Source organism: Bombus bifarius, unplaced genomic scaffold, assembly GCF_011952205.1.
Source record: "Bombus bifarius isolate JDL3187 unplaced genomic scaffold, Bbif_JDL3187 scf7180000008166, whole genome shotgun sequence".
In the NCBI taxonomy this organism is placed as follows: Eukaryota; Metazoa; Arthropoda; class Insecta; order Hymenoptera; family Apidae; genus Bombus; species Bombus bifarius.
This window is the reverse complement of record NW_022884488.1, coordinates 2,317,802-2,330,992: the sequence shown is the minus strand read 5'-3', so window position 1 is coordinate 2,330,992 and position 13,191 is coordinate 2,317,802. Positions and strand designations below refer to the sequence as shown.

General features: G+C 35.8%; 1 pseudogene; it reads left to right on the top strand.

Moving 5' to 3' along the window:
* The first annotated feature begins 529 nt into the window (after window positions 1–529).
* Window positions 530–7,078, top strand: LOC117209194 (annotated as a pseudogene).
* Window positions 7,079–13,191: the final 6,113 nt, after the last annotated feature.

The window sequence follows — 13,191 nt, the reverse complement described above, 5'->3', positions numbered from 1 at the left end:
CGTCCAAGTATCTTTTGACGCAACTCTAGACACAAACGTCTGCAGTATTGCGTGCCGTCGTTTCATTTTCTCTTAGAATCTTAGTTTTTTAAATGTATTAAAAAATGTAAGTAGAAAATGGCCCCATTTTGCTGTCCTCATCTTGGTTCCAATTCACACATATTTCAAATTTTATAATATTAACGACAATACATATCATTCTACTCCTGCAATGAGGTAACTGCTATTGTAAAAGCACAAAACATCCGTAAAGTTGACACCCCACAATTTTTTTCAAAATTGGTGCATTTCGGGAACCGTTAGTTCTAGGAAGAAAAGCTTGGCAGGTTCGGTATCGTGTCACAAATATCTACTACGATCAAATACTGACCGAGAAAAACCGAAAAAAATAAAAATTTGCTCAACAGAGTATCGGCGTGCTGATAATTAACGATAATTAACGTAAGCCACGTGCCGACAACAGTACTGCAATAATCTAATTGGGGTTCCGTAACTGGGCGATAATCAAGAAGATGAAATATTTACAATGATTGTCAGCGTCCTACGTCATAAATTGTGCGTTCCTTGTTGGATACGACTAGTCTTGACGCGATCTTCCTAGAAAATGTTGGTACCCCATAGATGTATTGAACATTTCATTCATATTATAGTAGTCATACTCAGATCGACCATAATATCGAAAGGGCGACAACGTACTTCATCGTATAAGAAAGAATAATGGTCATTTGTATGGTTGACCATTTTTTTCAATAGAGAATTTGAATAATCCGAGTGCAAATCCTATTCCAGAGCATGCAGTACGGAAAAAATTCCTCGTGGATATGGCTATCCCTTTTATCATTAACAATGACTTACGTGTCGACCCAAGCGACCACGCTAGACCCAGTGACCATGAGGCAGGTACTTCCAGCGTACGCAGTTTTGGAAAATGTGGATCTTCTAAATTCCAGCAGATGTCGGACGGAGGTTGATGAATTTCGTAATGCTGTTGACAACCAGATATTTTGGGGTCTAAGAGGTAAACAGAACTTTTAAGGTAGTGTGAATGAATTTCTACTGCCGGCCGATTGCGTACCAAAGGAAGGATAAAACAAATCACATTAAATATATAACACATAATCGTATAACCATAACATACCAACGTACAAACATAAACGGATATAGAATTCGAATAACTATACATCGTGCTTGTGGCTGTGTTTCGTGACATGTCGCATCCCTTGTTTGCATTTAAAATGCATTTACACCGTGAAAAATTAATAACAGTAAAAGCAACTCTTATGCAACCGCCAGAATTCTTCTAGCGACGATTATGTCGCGGTTGTATCAGCTGCATAATTTTAAGTCGAGTTGAACCTCGACCTTTAGACTTTCTTCGCACCTTGCGCAAGAAACTTATTCCTTCGTTTGAAGTGCGGAAAGGTGACGGCCATAGTAGTAGCTGTTTTTCTTATTCTAACGAACAGAATTTTCTGACTTTAAACACGAAACGCCAAGTTCTGCATTCAACTTCCTTACCGCCTAAAATTCTTATCGCCAATTGTATCATCAGATGTTTCCAACGCAGTATCATATATTCTTTAAGCTTTGGACACCAGTGGCGTACCACCCGGGGGATTTGTGAAAGGGCACAATTATTTGTTAGGAGATCGTATAGGTTACACCATTCTCTCTCAAAATCGCACGCTGTTTGTCTCGGAGGGGAAACAGAAGAACAATACGATATATCGCAACCCGAACGAGGAGCATCCACCCTTTACGTTCCGTTCTTTTTATTGGACGCATGCGACACTATAGCACTGTGCAATATCACCAAGAAATACTGGACGAAGTAACCATGTACATATCTCATGTACCTGACTGGCATAACGAATCAGATATATAATGCAGAGTTTTACGACTGTGACGAACGTTTTTGTAAGGATTTGATTACGTTTGGACTTTGTTTACCGGCATCCTGCACCAAACGAGATGTAGCCACGATGCTAGATAAAATATTGCATGACGAGACTCTTCTCATCGGCAAACTTTTTGCTATACACTTCAGGCTCTTCGAAGTAACTGATTTGGTGAATGATTATCAATGGCTCCTTTCTTTAAAGATGATCTCCATCATGTACGTAAATTTCAAGCTCCTAATCGACAGTAGACATCTTACAGTAACATCGAGTAGAAACCTTAAAACTTTGGTTACAGAGGAGTTTTGTTATTGTTGTTTACTACCATGACAGCGGCCATAGCATATGATATTTTCGGCCATCGAACTCGTGTAAACAACGAAAATGAAATCGTTGCGCTTCTAAATGAAAATACGAAGGATAAACGATACGTACTTGGTATTCAGTATTATTTAAACACGTTCGAGCAACCGATGTTACTAATTTTTATCGCCTCGAGTTTATTTCGTGGGAATCTTTTATGTGACGTACGGTTAACTGCGAATAACACACTTCGTTTTTTTTTCATTCTATCTGTTCTGTTCTATCCCAATCGTCTGAATAATGCAGCAAAGTTTTGTGATTTTCAACTTTAATTGATCGGCGCTTTTAATATTCATCTAGAATATCGACAATGACTAATCACGAGAAAGGTTTTATTAAATTAATTTAAAATACAAAATTGGAATGTTAGGTAAACAGCATGCATATATGTATGGAAATATATAAATAATAATATATAATATATATAACTCTTCGCTTTATACTCGTCCTTTTCACGTTTCATTTATTCAATGAATATTCCGAATTTAATAGTATAAAGAATCAATCTGAATTGTATTCGCGAAGCGAATCTCGATTTCCGATTATGTAAAATCGTATTTCCCTACCTGCAAAAACGTTTCTCGTATAGTATACTGATAGAATTGTATAGAATAATGAGTATTAATCGAATGCAGAATTTTTAACACATTGACGGCTGCACTTTTGACGTAGATCTTATTGTCAACTGTCATCGCTTTTACTGAGTCTCTTACTGCGCATCTCATAATTATGGACAGTTAAAATTATCTGCGTATATTTCTGTTCGTAATTATTCCAAGTTTGTAATTAAGTTTGAATAAAGTATAGTATTCGGACTGCAAAACTCTTGCCATCATTAGAGACAAACATTTTCTTTCTTTTTTTATTGTTTAATTTGTATTTTACAATTTGTCCAACTGGACATTTGGTAAATTTTCCTAACTTAATTGCTAATAAAATGTGGACGGCTACTCCTAGCGAGATACCATCTTTAAGTTTGACCAGAAAACAAAAATAAGCGGTTTTGAAATTTTAGTCTTATGAGTATTTGATCGACAAAGGTCTTAACTGTAGAAAATTATAGTTTTGGATCGGTGATGTGTCACAAAAACAAAGCGAAAAATTGAGTTTGATTGAGAACAAATTAATTTGTTTGTTCGAAGCGCGTAGAAGCGGCGATCGCCGTTGTTGTTCTTTTACCGATCAACTGCAACTGATGGCTTTAAATACGCAAGTCCAAACCGTGAGCTTAATTCTCCCATCGCTTCAGATTCTTGTCACCAATTTTATCACAAACTGTTTTGAGTATATTATGGTAGCATGTGTTTTTTAAGCATTGGACACCAGTGGCGTGCCATCTGAGGGATTTATCAACGGAAACAATTATTGGTTAGGAGATCGTCTAGTTTGCACCAACCTCTCTGTAAATCGCACGCTGCTTATCTCGGAGGAAAAACAAAAGAACGATTCGATATACCAGAACCCGAACGAGGAGTATCCACCCTTTGAGTTTCGTTTTTTTATTGCACGCATGCGGCACTATAGCACTGTGCAATATCATGTAGGAATAGAAGACGAAGTAAGCACATTCTTATTTTACAGGTTGCATCTCAAATTTATATTTCCAATGATTCAAGCTGTAACGCTACTTGCAATCAGTATATAGCCCATTTAGACAGCAGATTAAGGATGCACTTGATTAACAGAGTTCATAAGATTCACGTACAGCTCTTTACAATCCTAATGGACCATCAGAGATTTAAGAGATTGCGTTTTTTTAGGATTTGATCACGCTTGGACTTTGTTTACCAGCATCCTGCAGTAAACGCGATGTAGCCACGATGGTGGATAAAATATTGCACGACGAGACTCTTCTCATCGGCAAACTTTTTGCTATACACTTCAGGTTCATCGAAGTCTCCGACTTGACGAATGATTATCAATGGCTTCTCTCTGCGAAGATGATCTCCATCCTGTATGTAAATTCCAACCGAGTAATTACAAATTCGGATTTTTGTTGACGATTGAAGTACTATGTACAGGGTGTATAAAAAGTAAGCGTAAAGCTACCGCAGCGTGATTCTACATCTCAGGATTGGTGGAGATTTGTAAAAGAATGTTCTTGTAAAATTGAGTGGCAATGTTTGTTGAGGTCAACATCTTTTTATTGTTACTCATTACGAAGATGAAAAACCTGCAAGGAACCGTGGTTCGCGAACAACCTAATCTTTTATATCAATTCATTTTTACAAGCTTTGTCTGAAATATTTTTTTAGTTTGCACAGTTAAGTAATTATAAGAGGAAATACCTTAAGCAAGGGGAGTTAGCTTCGTGAAAGTGTTGAAAGATATTAAAAGAAACGTATTATGCACTGAAAATTAGGTTTTAGATAGGCCACCTGATGTAATACTAGTCGATCTGTTTCATGGGGCTACGTAAGGGCAAAAGCGATGTCAATGACACCAACTAACTAACTCTAGCAATGTTATGAAATGTTAACAAAGCTATTATCACAAAAATAAATGTGTGTTTGGAGGTGGATGGAAAACTCTTTAAACATTTAATAAAATAATTTTAATAATTATTACAGAGGAGTTTTGCTATTGTTATGTGTTATCGTGGTAGCAGCCACAATATACGACGTCTTCGTCCATCGAAAGCGTTCAAAGAACGAAAGGATATGCAGTACGGTCGCAAATAACATCATGCACGGTAAGCCACACATACATACATCGATACGTTGTATTAAAATATTATCTAACAAATAATTTCGCTCAAATAACCAATCTTATTGATCCTTATCGCCTCCAGCCTATTTCATAATGATCTATGTAACGTATGATTAACTTCGAACAGAGGTGAAAAACGAAATAGGAGATAAATGCGAAACCGTTGACGAAGAACCGGCAACCCAAAAGTCGAAGCAACAGAACGGTATCGGCCAATATCTTCTGTGTTTTTCATTCACCGCCAATGTAAAGCAAATATTTAAACAGCAAAAGGGTGCAGATGGTTTCCGTATTTTCCACGGAATGAAAATATTAGGAACCTTGATACTTATTCTGTACCACACAGCCACCTATTCAGGTCATGTTTTGGGTAAGAAATGAATTTTAATCGTTCCTTAATTCTAATCTAACAAGTTTGTTTTTTATCCATTTCATACAATCACGTGCACAGGTAACAAAGCGCGCATTGCATCAAAAGATGATTTATTCGGGCATGTCATAACAAACCTCGTATTTGTGGTGGATACGTTTTTCTTCATCAGTGGTTTTCTATTGTCATATACATTTCTGAACGGGCAACGAAAACAAAAGGGAACCCCGCCTATAGCAGAAAGGATAAATGAATTTATTCAAAAGATTGTCAAACGATACATAAGGTAAAGTATAGTGTCAATGCTAAATTTGTTCTATCGATGAGATTTCGATGATAAAATAAATACATTAACTTGGAAGGCTTACACCTGTATATTTCGTCGTTATACTAATAGCGATATTGAATTTTACCTGGCATGATCATGTCTCCATACTTCTTTCCACTGAGTATCCAAATGCTAAGTGTTCCAAATATTGGTGGACTAACATACTTTACTTCAACAACTTCTACAGGTGGAATGAGCTAGTACGTATACTTTCTTAGATAATTTATTGCAAACATCGTTCGCGTTACTACGAAAGAATCGTTTCGGAGAGAAATACTGTTTGCAGTGTCTCACATGGAGTTGGTACTTGCCCAATGATATGCAGTTCTTCGTATTTGGTACTTTTCTCCTAATGTTATCGATCACGTGAGTTTCTAATTTCGATTTTTAATCCTTCAGTGTCTAGTCGTACCTGGTCTCTAAAATCAATTATTTCAGGCATTACCATATCGCCATGGGCATAGGCATTGTTACGCTACTCTCATCGATAGGATCACTCGTTTATACGGGATACACTCTTAATTACCAGCCTACGTAAGCATACAAAATGTTTAACATTCTTTATAACATAAGGAATTTGTAAATATACGTTACATTAACTTTCGTAGACTAGACGGACAATATAGAACGATGTCAGAGATTTATATACGACCATGGTGTAGAATACCGCCATATCTCATAGGAATGGCCACATGCCACCTTCTTACAAAATGGAATTACAAATTGCATTTTTCAAAAGTAATGTATACTGTTTGTTCGTTAGACTTATATTTTTCTGCATCTTTCAATAGCGTGATTAAATTTATGTTTCAGAAAAGCTTAATCGTTGGTTGGTCCTTGGCAATTTTATGTAATTGTTCGATTCTCTTCGGACTCGCGAACAAGAACATATCCCTAGGTCTCTCCGTTCTTTATTTGGCCCTCAGTAGAACATGCTGGGCATTAGGTATTGCCTGGCTTGTAGTTGCATGCACTACGAATAATGGCGGTAAATCGATATTTTTTAAGTCAGCCATCTAATGCAATAATATCATTGTTCGTATTGTAAAAATATATTCTTTATGTTTGCAGGTATCGTGAACAAGATCTTATCGCTAGATATCTTCTCTCGTTTGAGTAAATTATCGTATACTATTTATCTCATACATCCTGTTCTAGTAATGTCGATATATTCCGTACGTAATTATCCTTTACTCGCTGATGAGATCCTGTTTGTAAGTACATACACTAATATCATTCGAACACGTATTAGCATGACGTAATAACGTGTCCTTTATTTTTCAGGGCGCTATGTTTTCTATGATAGTTCTTATTAGTTTCATCATCTCTATTCCGTTAACCGCAGCAACAGAAATACCGTTTATGTCGCTCCTTCGACTGTACAATCATTCGCAGAAAAGAACGAAATAAATAAATATATAGTGATAAATATTTCCAAGCTTTCTAATTAGTAAACTAATGAAAAGAAGTCGCTCTTTCGTGCGACCGCACACATTACACAAGCAGTCGGAATTTCCAAACATTTCGTTCTAATACGATACTCTGTGCGCGTAATGTGATTCGTTGCTTCAGGAAACATTCACAATTTTATTCAATATTTCATAATAAAAACTTGGGGAGGAGGATCAATTTATAAAATCATTCGCACAAAGGATGCAAATGTTTTTGTTTATCAACAAACTATCGTTTTGTACGTAGCGAAGTGATTCGAGCGAAAACACCAAGCTTATATACAAATAATTTCACATCACTGAAAGATACGAAAAAATGTTTGTTGTGCTATGAGCAAAGGAAGCAATATGTCCTACGCAGTGCCAGCAACGTCATTGATCGATTTCCACGAGTAGCCTGTTCACGGCGACCTCCTTCGAGTTGTTTTTCGAGATATTCCTGAAACTAACAGTTTTCTTGTTCGTAAATAAACAAAACTTTTGGAGAAGACGATTTAAAAAACGCATAAACAACGATTCAAGTTCACCCGTGAAAAACAAGTCACAACAATGTTTTGCATACCAACTGTCGCATACTGCAATGAGTGTGAATATCTACGATACAAACTTTTCCATGCTTTGATACATCTCATGCTAACGAGTTGCATTAGAACAATCTGCAAACAGACTGGTACGATAAAAACTGGCTCTATTCACGTAGAATCATAACGAGACAGTTTTTTATTCCACATCTCTCTGTATCTATGACTGCGATGATTATAATAAACGTACAACGATGTTTCATATACCCGCTAAATGAAAATATGCTAAATGTACAAAGGTATAAGTAACGAAAAACCGTGATATCGATAGAAAGTGTGCGTTAAACGCAATGAGAACCTGTCGACTTATTTGACACACGCAGTCGATGAACTGCAAATATGCTGGGTATCTATCCAAGTTATTGTGATGGTCAGAATGACCGCTTCTTCAAAATATGTTCTTAGGCTTACATATCACTTTCGTTGGACATGTATAATACTTAATATAATCGTGTGTCTATGCTATTAATTTATTTATTTTTATAAGCCTTTGATAATTCTCTAATATGGATATAATATTAGCATGGCTAGAGCTGGTAACTGTAAAAAGTTATGAATAGTAAAGATACTTCAAGTTTAAGAAACGTATTATTTTCTGTCAAATACCTATACTGTTCTATTGCAATAATAATGCACTGAACTTTTATGATTCTCAACTTTAATCAATCAGCACTGTGAATATTTATCTATAAAATTAGCAATGACCAATCGGTAGATACATTTCGTTAAATTAAATTGGAAAAGTAGAATTGGGAAGCAGGTGAGCAGCATGGAAATATGATACAGAATCCTCCATAATTTATTTTCTTTTTGCTTTATTATGCTCTTTCTTTTTACGTTTCTTCCTTTTAATGAAAATTCGATAATTAAATAGCAAGATCAAGAATCAATTTAATTCGTTGTAATAAAAAGAGTCGGAGAAAGGATCGGAGCTTTGGTCAATTATTCTGGAAATTAGCGCGGCTAATTTCACAGAGACACGTGCTTCGTTTCGAAACTGGAAGAAATTAGAAAACAAAACCATCGACAAAAAAGTTGACCGCGTCGAATTAATTCGATAATACGCTTATCGGCGTGCATCACGTCCCAATTGTTCGCACGACGTGACGTCCCGAGTTTTGCGAGTCTTTGCAACTTCCTAGCTGACCAAATTGATTCAGCTATCGAAGCTGATGAGCCACATAGGACGAGAAGTTAAAAGTTCGAGACACATATAATCGGTGAAAAATCAAAACGAAAAAAGGTTTGCCTGAAGAAGAATTTTTTCTATCAGAGTCGGGAAAATAGAAATAAATTTAACATACGTCGGACTTGACATTTGTGACGAAAATTGATATTTTCGGGATTTGAAGAGTTGACATTTAGAATTGCGAAAATTTGAAAGTAACAGAACTTCGAGTACTAGCAATTTTGGAAATTCGGAAATTTAAAAATGTGAAGATTTGGAAGATTTGAAATATCGAGAAATAAGAAATTTAAAGACTTGCATCTTCTAAAATTTAGACTTACAATTTTCCATTCAACACCTTGAAATTTCCTCGAATAGCAACGCGTATACACGAAATTTGTAAAATCCTTTACACTTAACCGTAGAAGCATCTATTTCAAATTTTCACGAGATATCGAGAGAGAATACTAAGGTATGAACTACGTGTCTTGACATTTAACGTGACAGTCAAATACGTTCGTAACTCTGAACAGGAAAACGAAACGTCTCAAGCGAGACGAAACTTTGCTTAACTCGTCGAATCATCGAATAACTTCGCACCGTGATCCTGCTTCTGTTAATTTGTCAACTCGAGAATACACTCTCAACCAGATAAACGTGACAGGAAATGATATGTGAATCCGACACGACTGTATATTTCAACTTCCAACTATATATCGTACATAATTCTGTTGCAACATTCCTGGGCAAGCACGTGCATCTTTGATCAAATTATCGACAAGACGAATTCACTTCAAACTTGGATATCTATATTAATTCCATTTCCTTTTAAAATTTCGCTTCCGATAGATCAAATTGATCTTAGAAGAAATTAACAGTTGAAAAGACGCTATTTCAGTTTGAAAATTATATCATTAAGTTAGAGTCATAAAATTATTCACGCAAACGAATATATGATAAGAAAGGAACGAAGCAAGAAGGAAATAAAGAAATTTTTTATATTTTTTTAGTCGGAATACGGATACGTAGTTAAGGATCCGAAGAGTAATAAAATAATAAAAGATACGTAGGAGAAAATTTACGGTTTGTAATTATGAAAAAAAAGAAAGAATTGTGATAAATTTTTGCATATATCCGCGTGAAGAAATTATTGGTACATTTTATAAATCTATATTTGACAGAATGATCTTTTTATCTTATGTCGTTTCGTTTCTATTTTTTTTTTTTTTTTAATTTAGATTAATTATAATTACAAGAAAAATGACTAATAAAAGTTAAAATCTTAATTTATCTGGCATGCAAATTTTCCTTAATGTACAACGCATTTATGAGAAACATCTTTTTACCATTTCACTCGCTGACCACAAGTAAACTTCAGAAAATACTCCCACGTTCCTCATCGCGTACGCAAAATGTTTGTTAGTTTACCTTAAAATCGAGATTTCTCAGAGGTTGAAGCAACGCGTGACAAAATATTGATTCTCCGTCTTCTATCAACATAAACTCGTGCGAAAGCGTAGTGGTGGCCGGCTAGGAAAGCAATTTCCATAATCAACGAGCAATTTGTTGCAAAATTTTGCTTCTACCCTTGCTCTGCTTCAGACTCAATTCGAACCAACGAATCGTAGCGAGAAATAGAATAACTTGCACGTCATTATATCGCGCTATAGAAACATATCAGAATACAAAAAAAAAAGAAGTAGATATTTTATACTTATCGAATTAGAAATATAGAAAAATTTGTCGTATTAAATTATTCTGTAAACTTCGTAAAATCGTAAATGACATGGAAATAGATAGAACTACGTAGAAAACGAGATACACGTAATTAGAAAAAAACGAACCAAATAAATCCATAAAACTTCCTACCAGTAGAAATTTTCAAAAAAGCAGAATCTGATTCGTAACGCGTCGTAAAGCGTGAAATAGCTTGAATGAAGTTACTTGAAGCGTTCTAACCTAGGAAGTTCGGAAAAAGGGAGGAAACCCAACGGAAACAGGAAGCGTCAGGGTGGATATCGTACGAGTATATCCGGCGCCGGTTTTCTGATACAATGCGCGATGAAAGGGTCGCTGAAAAGTGGCGATGTTAAGTGGCCCTCCCCGTGTATTTGCTCGCGTACAATGGGAATTACTTTGTCGAGACTCTTGCCCGTCCCCAAGTCATCGCCGTCTGCGTGCGAGTGACTCTTGTATCGACATCCTCGAACTTTTCTCTCTCCATTCTCTCCCTTCCACTTCTTTTCTTCTTCGTACAGAACACGCAGAAAAGTATAAACTAGCAAATCCGAAATTTGTTATATACAAGCGTGAACACTATGAAGAGAAGACGAGACGATTGTATGGATGTATTGCGATCTTTCCAAGAAATATTGAATATTGTTCTTGGATATCGCGGACGATATTGGATATTGTGTCTGAGAAGGGGTTGCACGATAGTTTAGTGCGATATTCGACATCGTAATAATATATTTTTGCATAGAAAATAGTATAAATTACAATTCTGATTTATTTATATTCTTGTTTCGATTTATATTAATTTACTCCAAAACATGGAAGATCGTACAAAAATACTTTGAATATCTTTAGGTACACGTGTACTGTGCATTTTTTCACCTTCAAATTTTACATGAATACATAAACATTCTATACTTACTGCCACATAACTAGGTGCGTATGCGATTAATATCGATCTTACGAACTACAGCTGTTTCAAATTCGAATTGTAGAATGGCACAAAAAATGTCAAACATCGTCAAGTTTTATTTTCTATATATGATTAATATTCTGATTCACATCGATGGAAATATCCAAAACGCGATCAGAAAATACCTTCAAACTATCGAACAATAATATTAAAAATTTCAAATACTATCAAGTTTTACTTTCTGAGAACCCATCCAATATAATCCATATTTTTTATCGACGAAATAGCTGAAAACTGTATCGAGGTTGTATTTTGAGTGACGTTCGGGTCACCGATTTTTTCCGATCTTCGCCGTTTAATCGTTTCCGTTTTTCACAATTTCAATTTGTTACCACGACCGCGCATAATTTTCAATTATTTTCGCCTCCTGGAAATCACGATCGATCCCTGACGGTATACCACGCAACCACCGAAACATCGACGATGTTAATTAATAAATAAACGGTTGATTGCAGCGTGAATCCATTTTAATTAAAATCGAGATAGATCCGTCGATTTGCACGCGTTCTCTTTCCTTCTCTCTTTTTCTATCTTGCACATCTACCGATCGCGCTCGGAATAATCGATTTCAATGCTTTCTAATAAACCAATTCTATCGTTCATCAGACACTGATATCAGACTGTTTGCTTTTTCAATTAGTAAAAGTACGCGAATGTTTTCCATAGTACAGTTGTTTACTTTTATTGAAATAGCAAAATATTTTTGTTTTCTTATGTTTCATTTTGTCATAGCTTTAATTCCAATTTATTATGTGTAATATATCTAGGTTTACATTAAAGATCGATAATTATAGCATTCACTTAGAAGAAAGAGTTCTGCAAAGGATTGGTGACAATTCAAATACAAATTGTCGAAGAAAATTAGCTATGTTACCGTATGAACCAATTGCTGTTTCTTTATCTTCAAATCTATGCAAACGTAAAAATAGAGATTCGTCTCGTTCTTTAAATACTATGGCAAATACAATAAATACCTTCGAGCTTCCAGACATTCTTGCATATTATTATCACTATTTATTATGTTAATTAATTCCATCAGCGTAGAAATGAATGTAGTATCGTGCAAAAAAAAGGCCTGTGGCGGCCCTCGATAGCAAATACCACCACTCGACACTAATTAGTGTCGGACGACGGCAGCGCAGTGGTTAATGCCCTAGGTTACGAACGTTCGGATCCCGGGTTCGAATCCCGACGACCGGAGTCCGATTTTTCTTTCACAATACTGTAATATCGTAAAGTAATTTGAATTAGAGATCGGTTGAAAATAGGAAAAAACCGTGTACGTCGTCCTTTTGAGGTTCGTTTACATTTAAGAGCGCCTATGTGTCTAAAATCACCTAGTTCTTAGAGATATGAGAAAAACAACAAACAACGTTAGAGCAAAAGGGGACGGTTTCGTGTTTCAAGGAGGGGATGACTGAAAGATCAGAGTATTCGTGTCGAAAAGTGGAGTGTGTTGCGAGTCAGAGTTGATCGAGACATCGAAGAGTAGCAGAGTTGAGAGAATTGATCGAGTTGTGTCAGTGTTATAGAGGTGTTAGAGTTGCTAATGAGAGAGAGAGAAAAGAGTGTTAGATTTGTTGTGACGAGAGTTGCCAAATAACTGTAAAGTTATT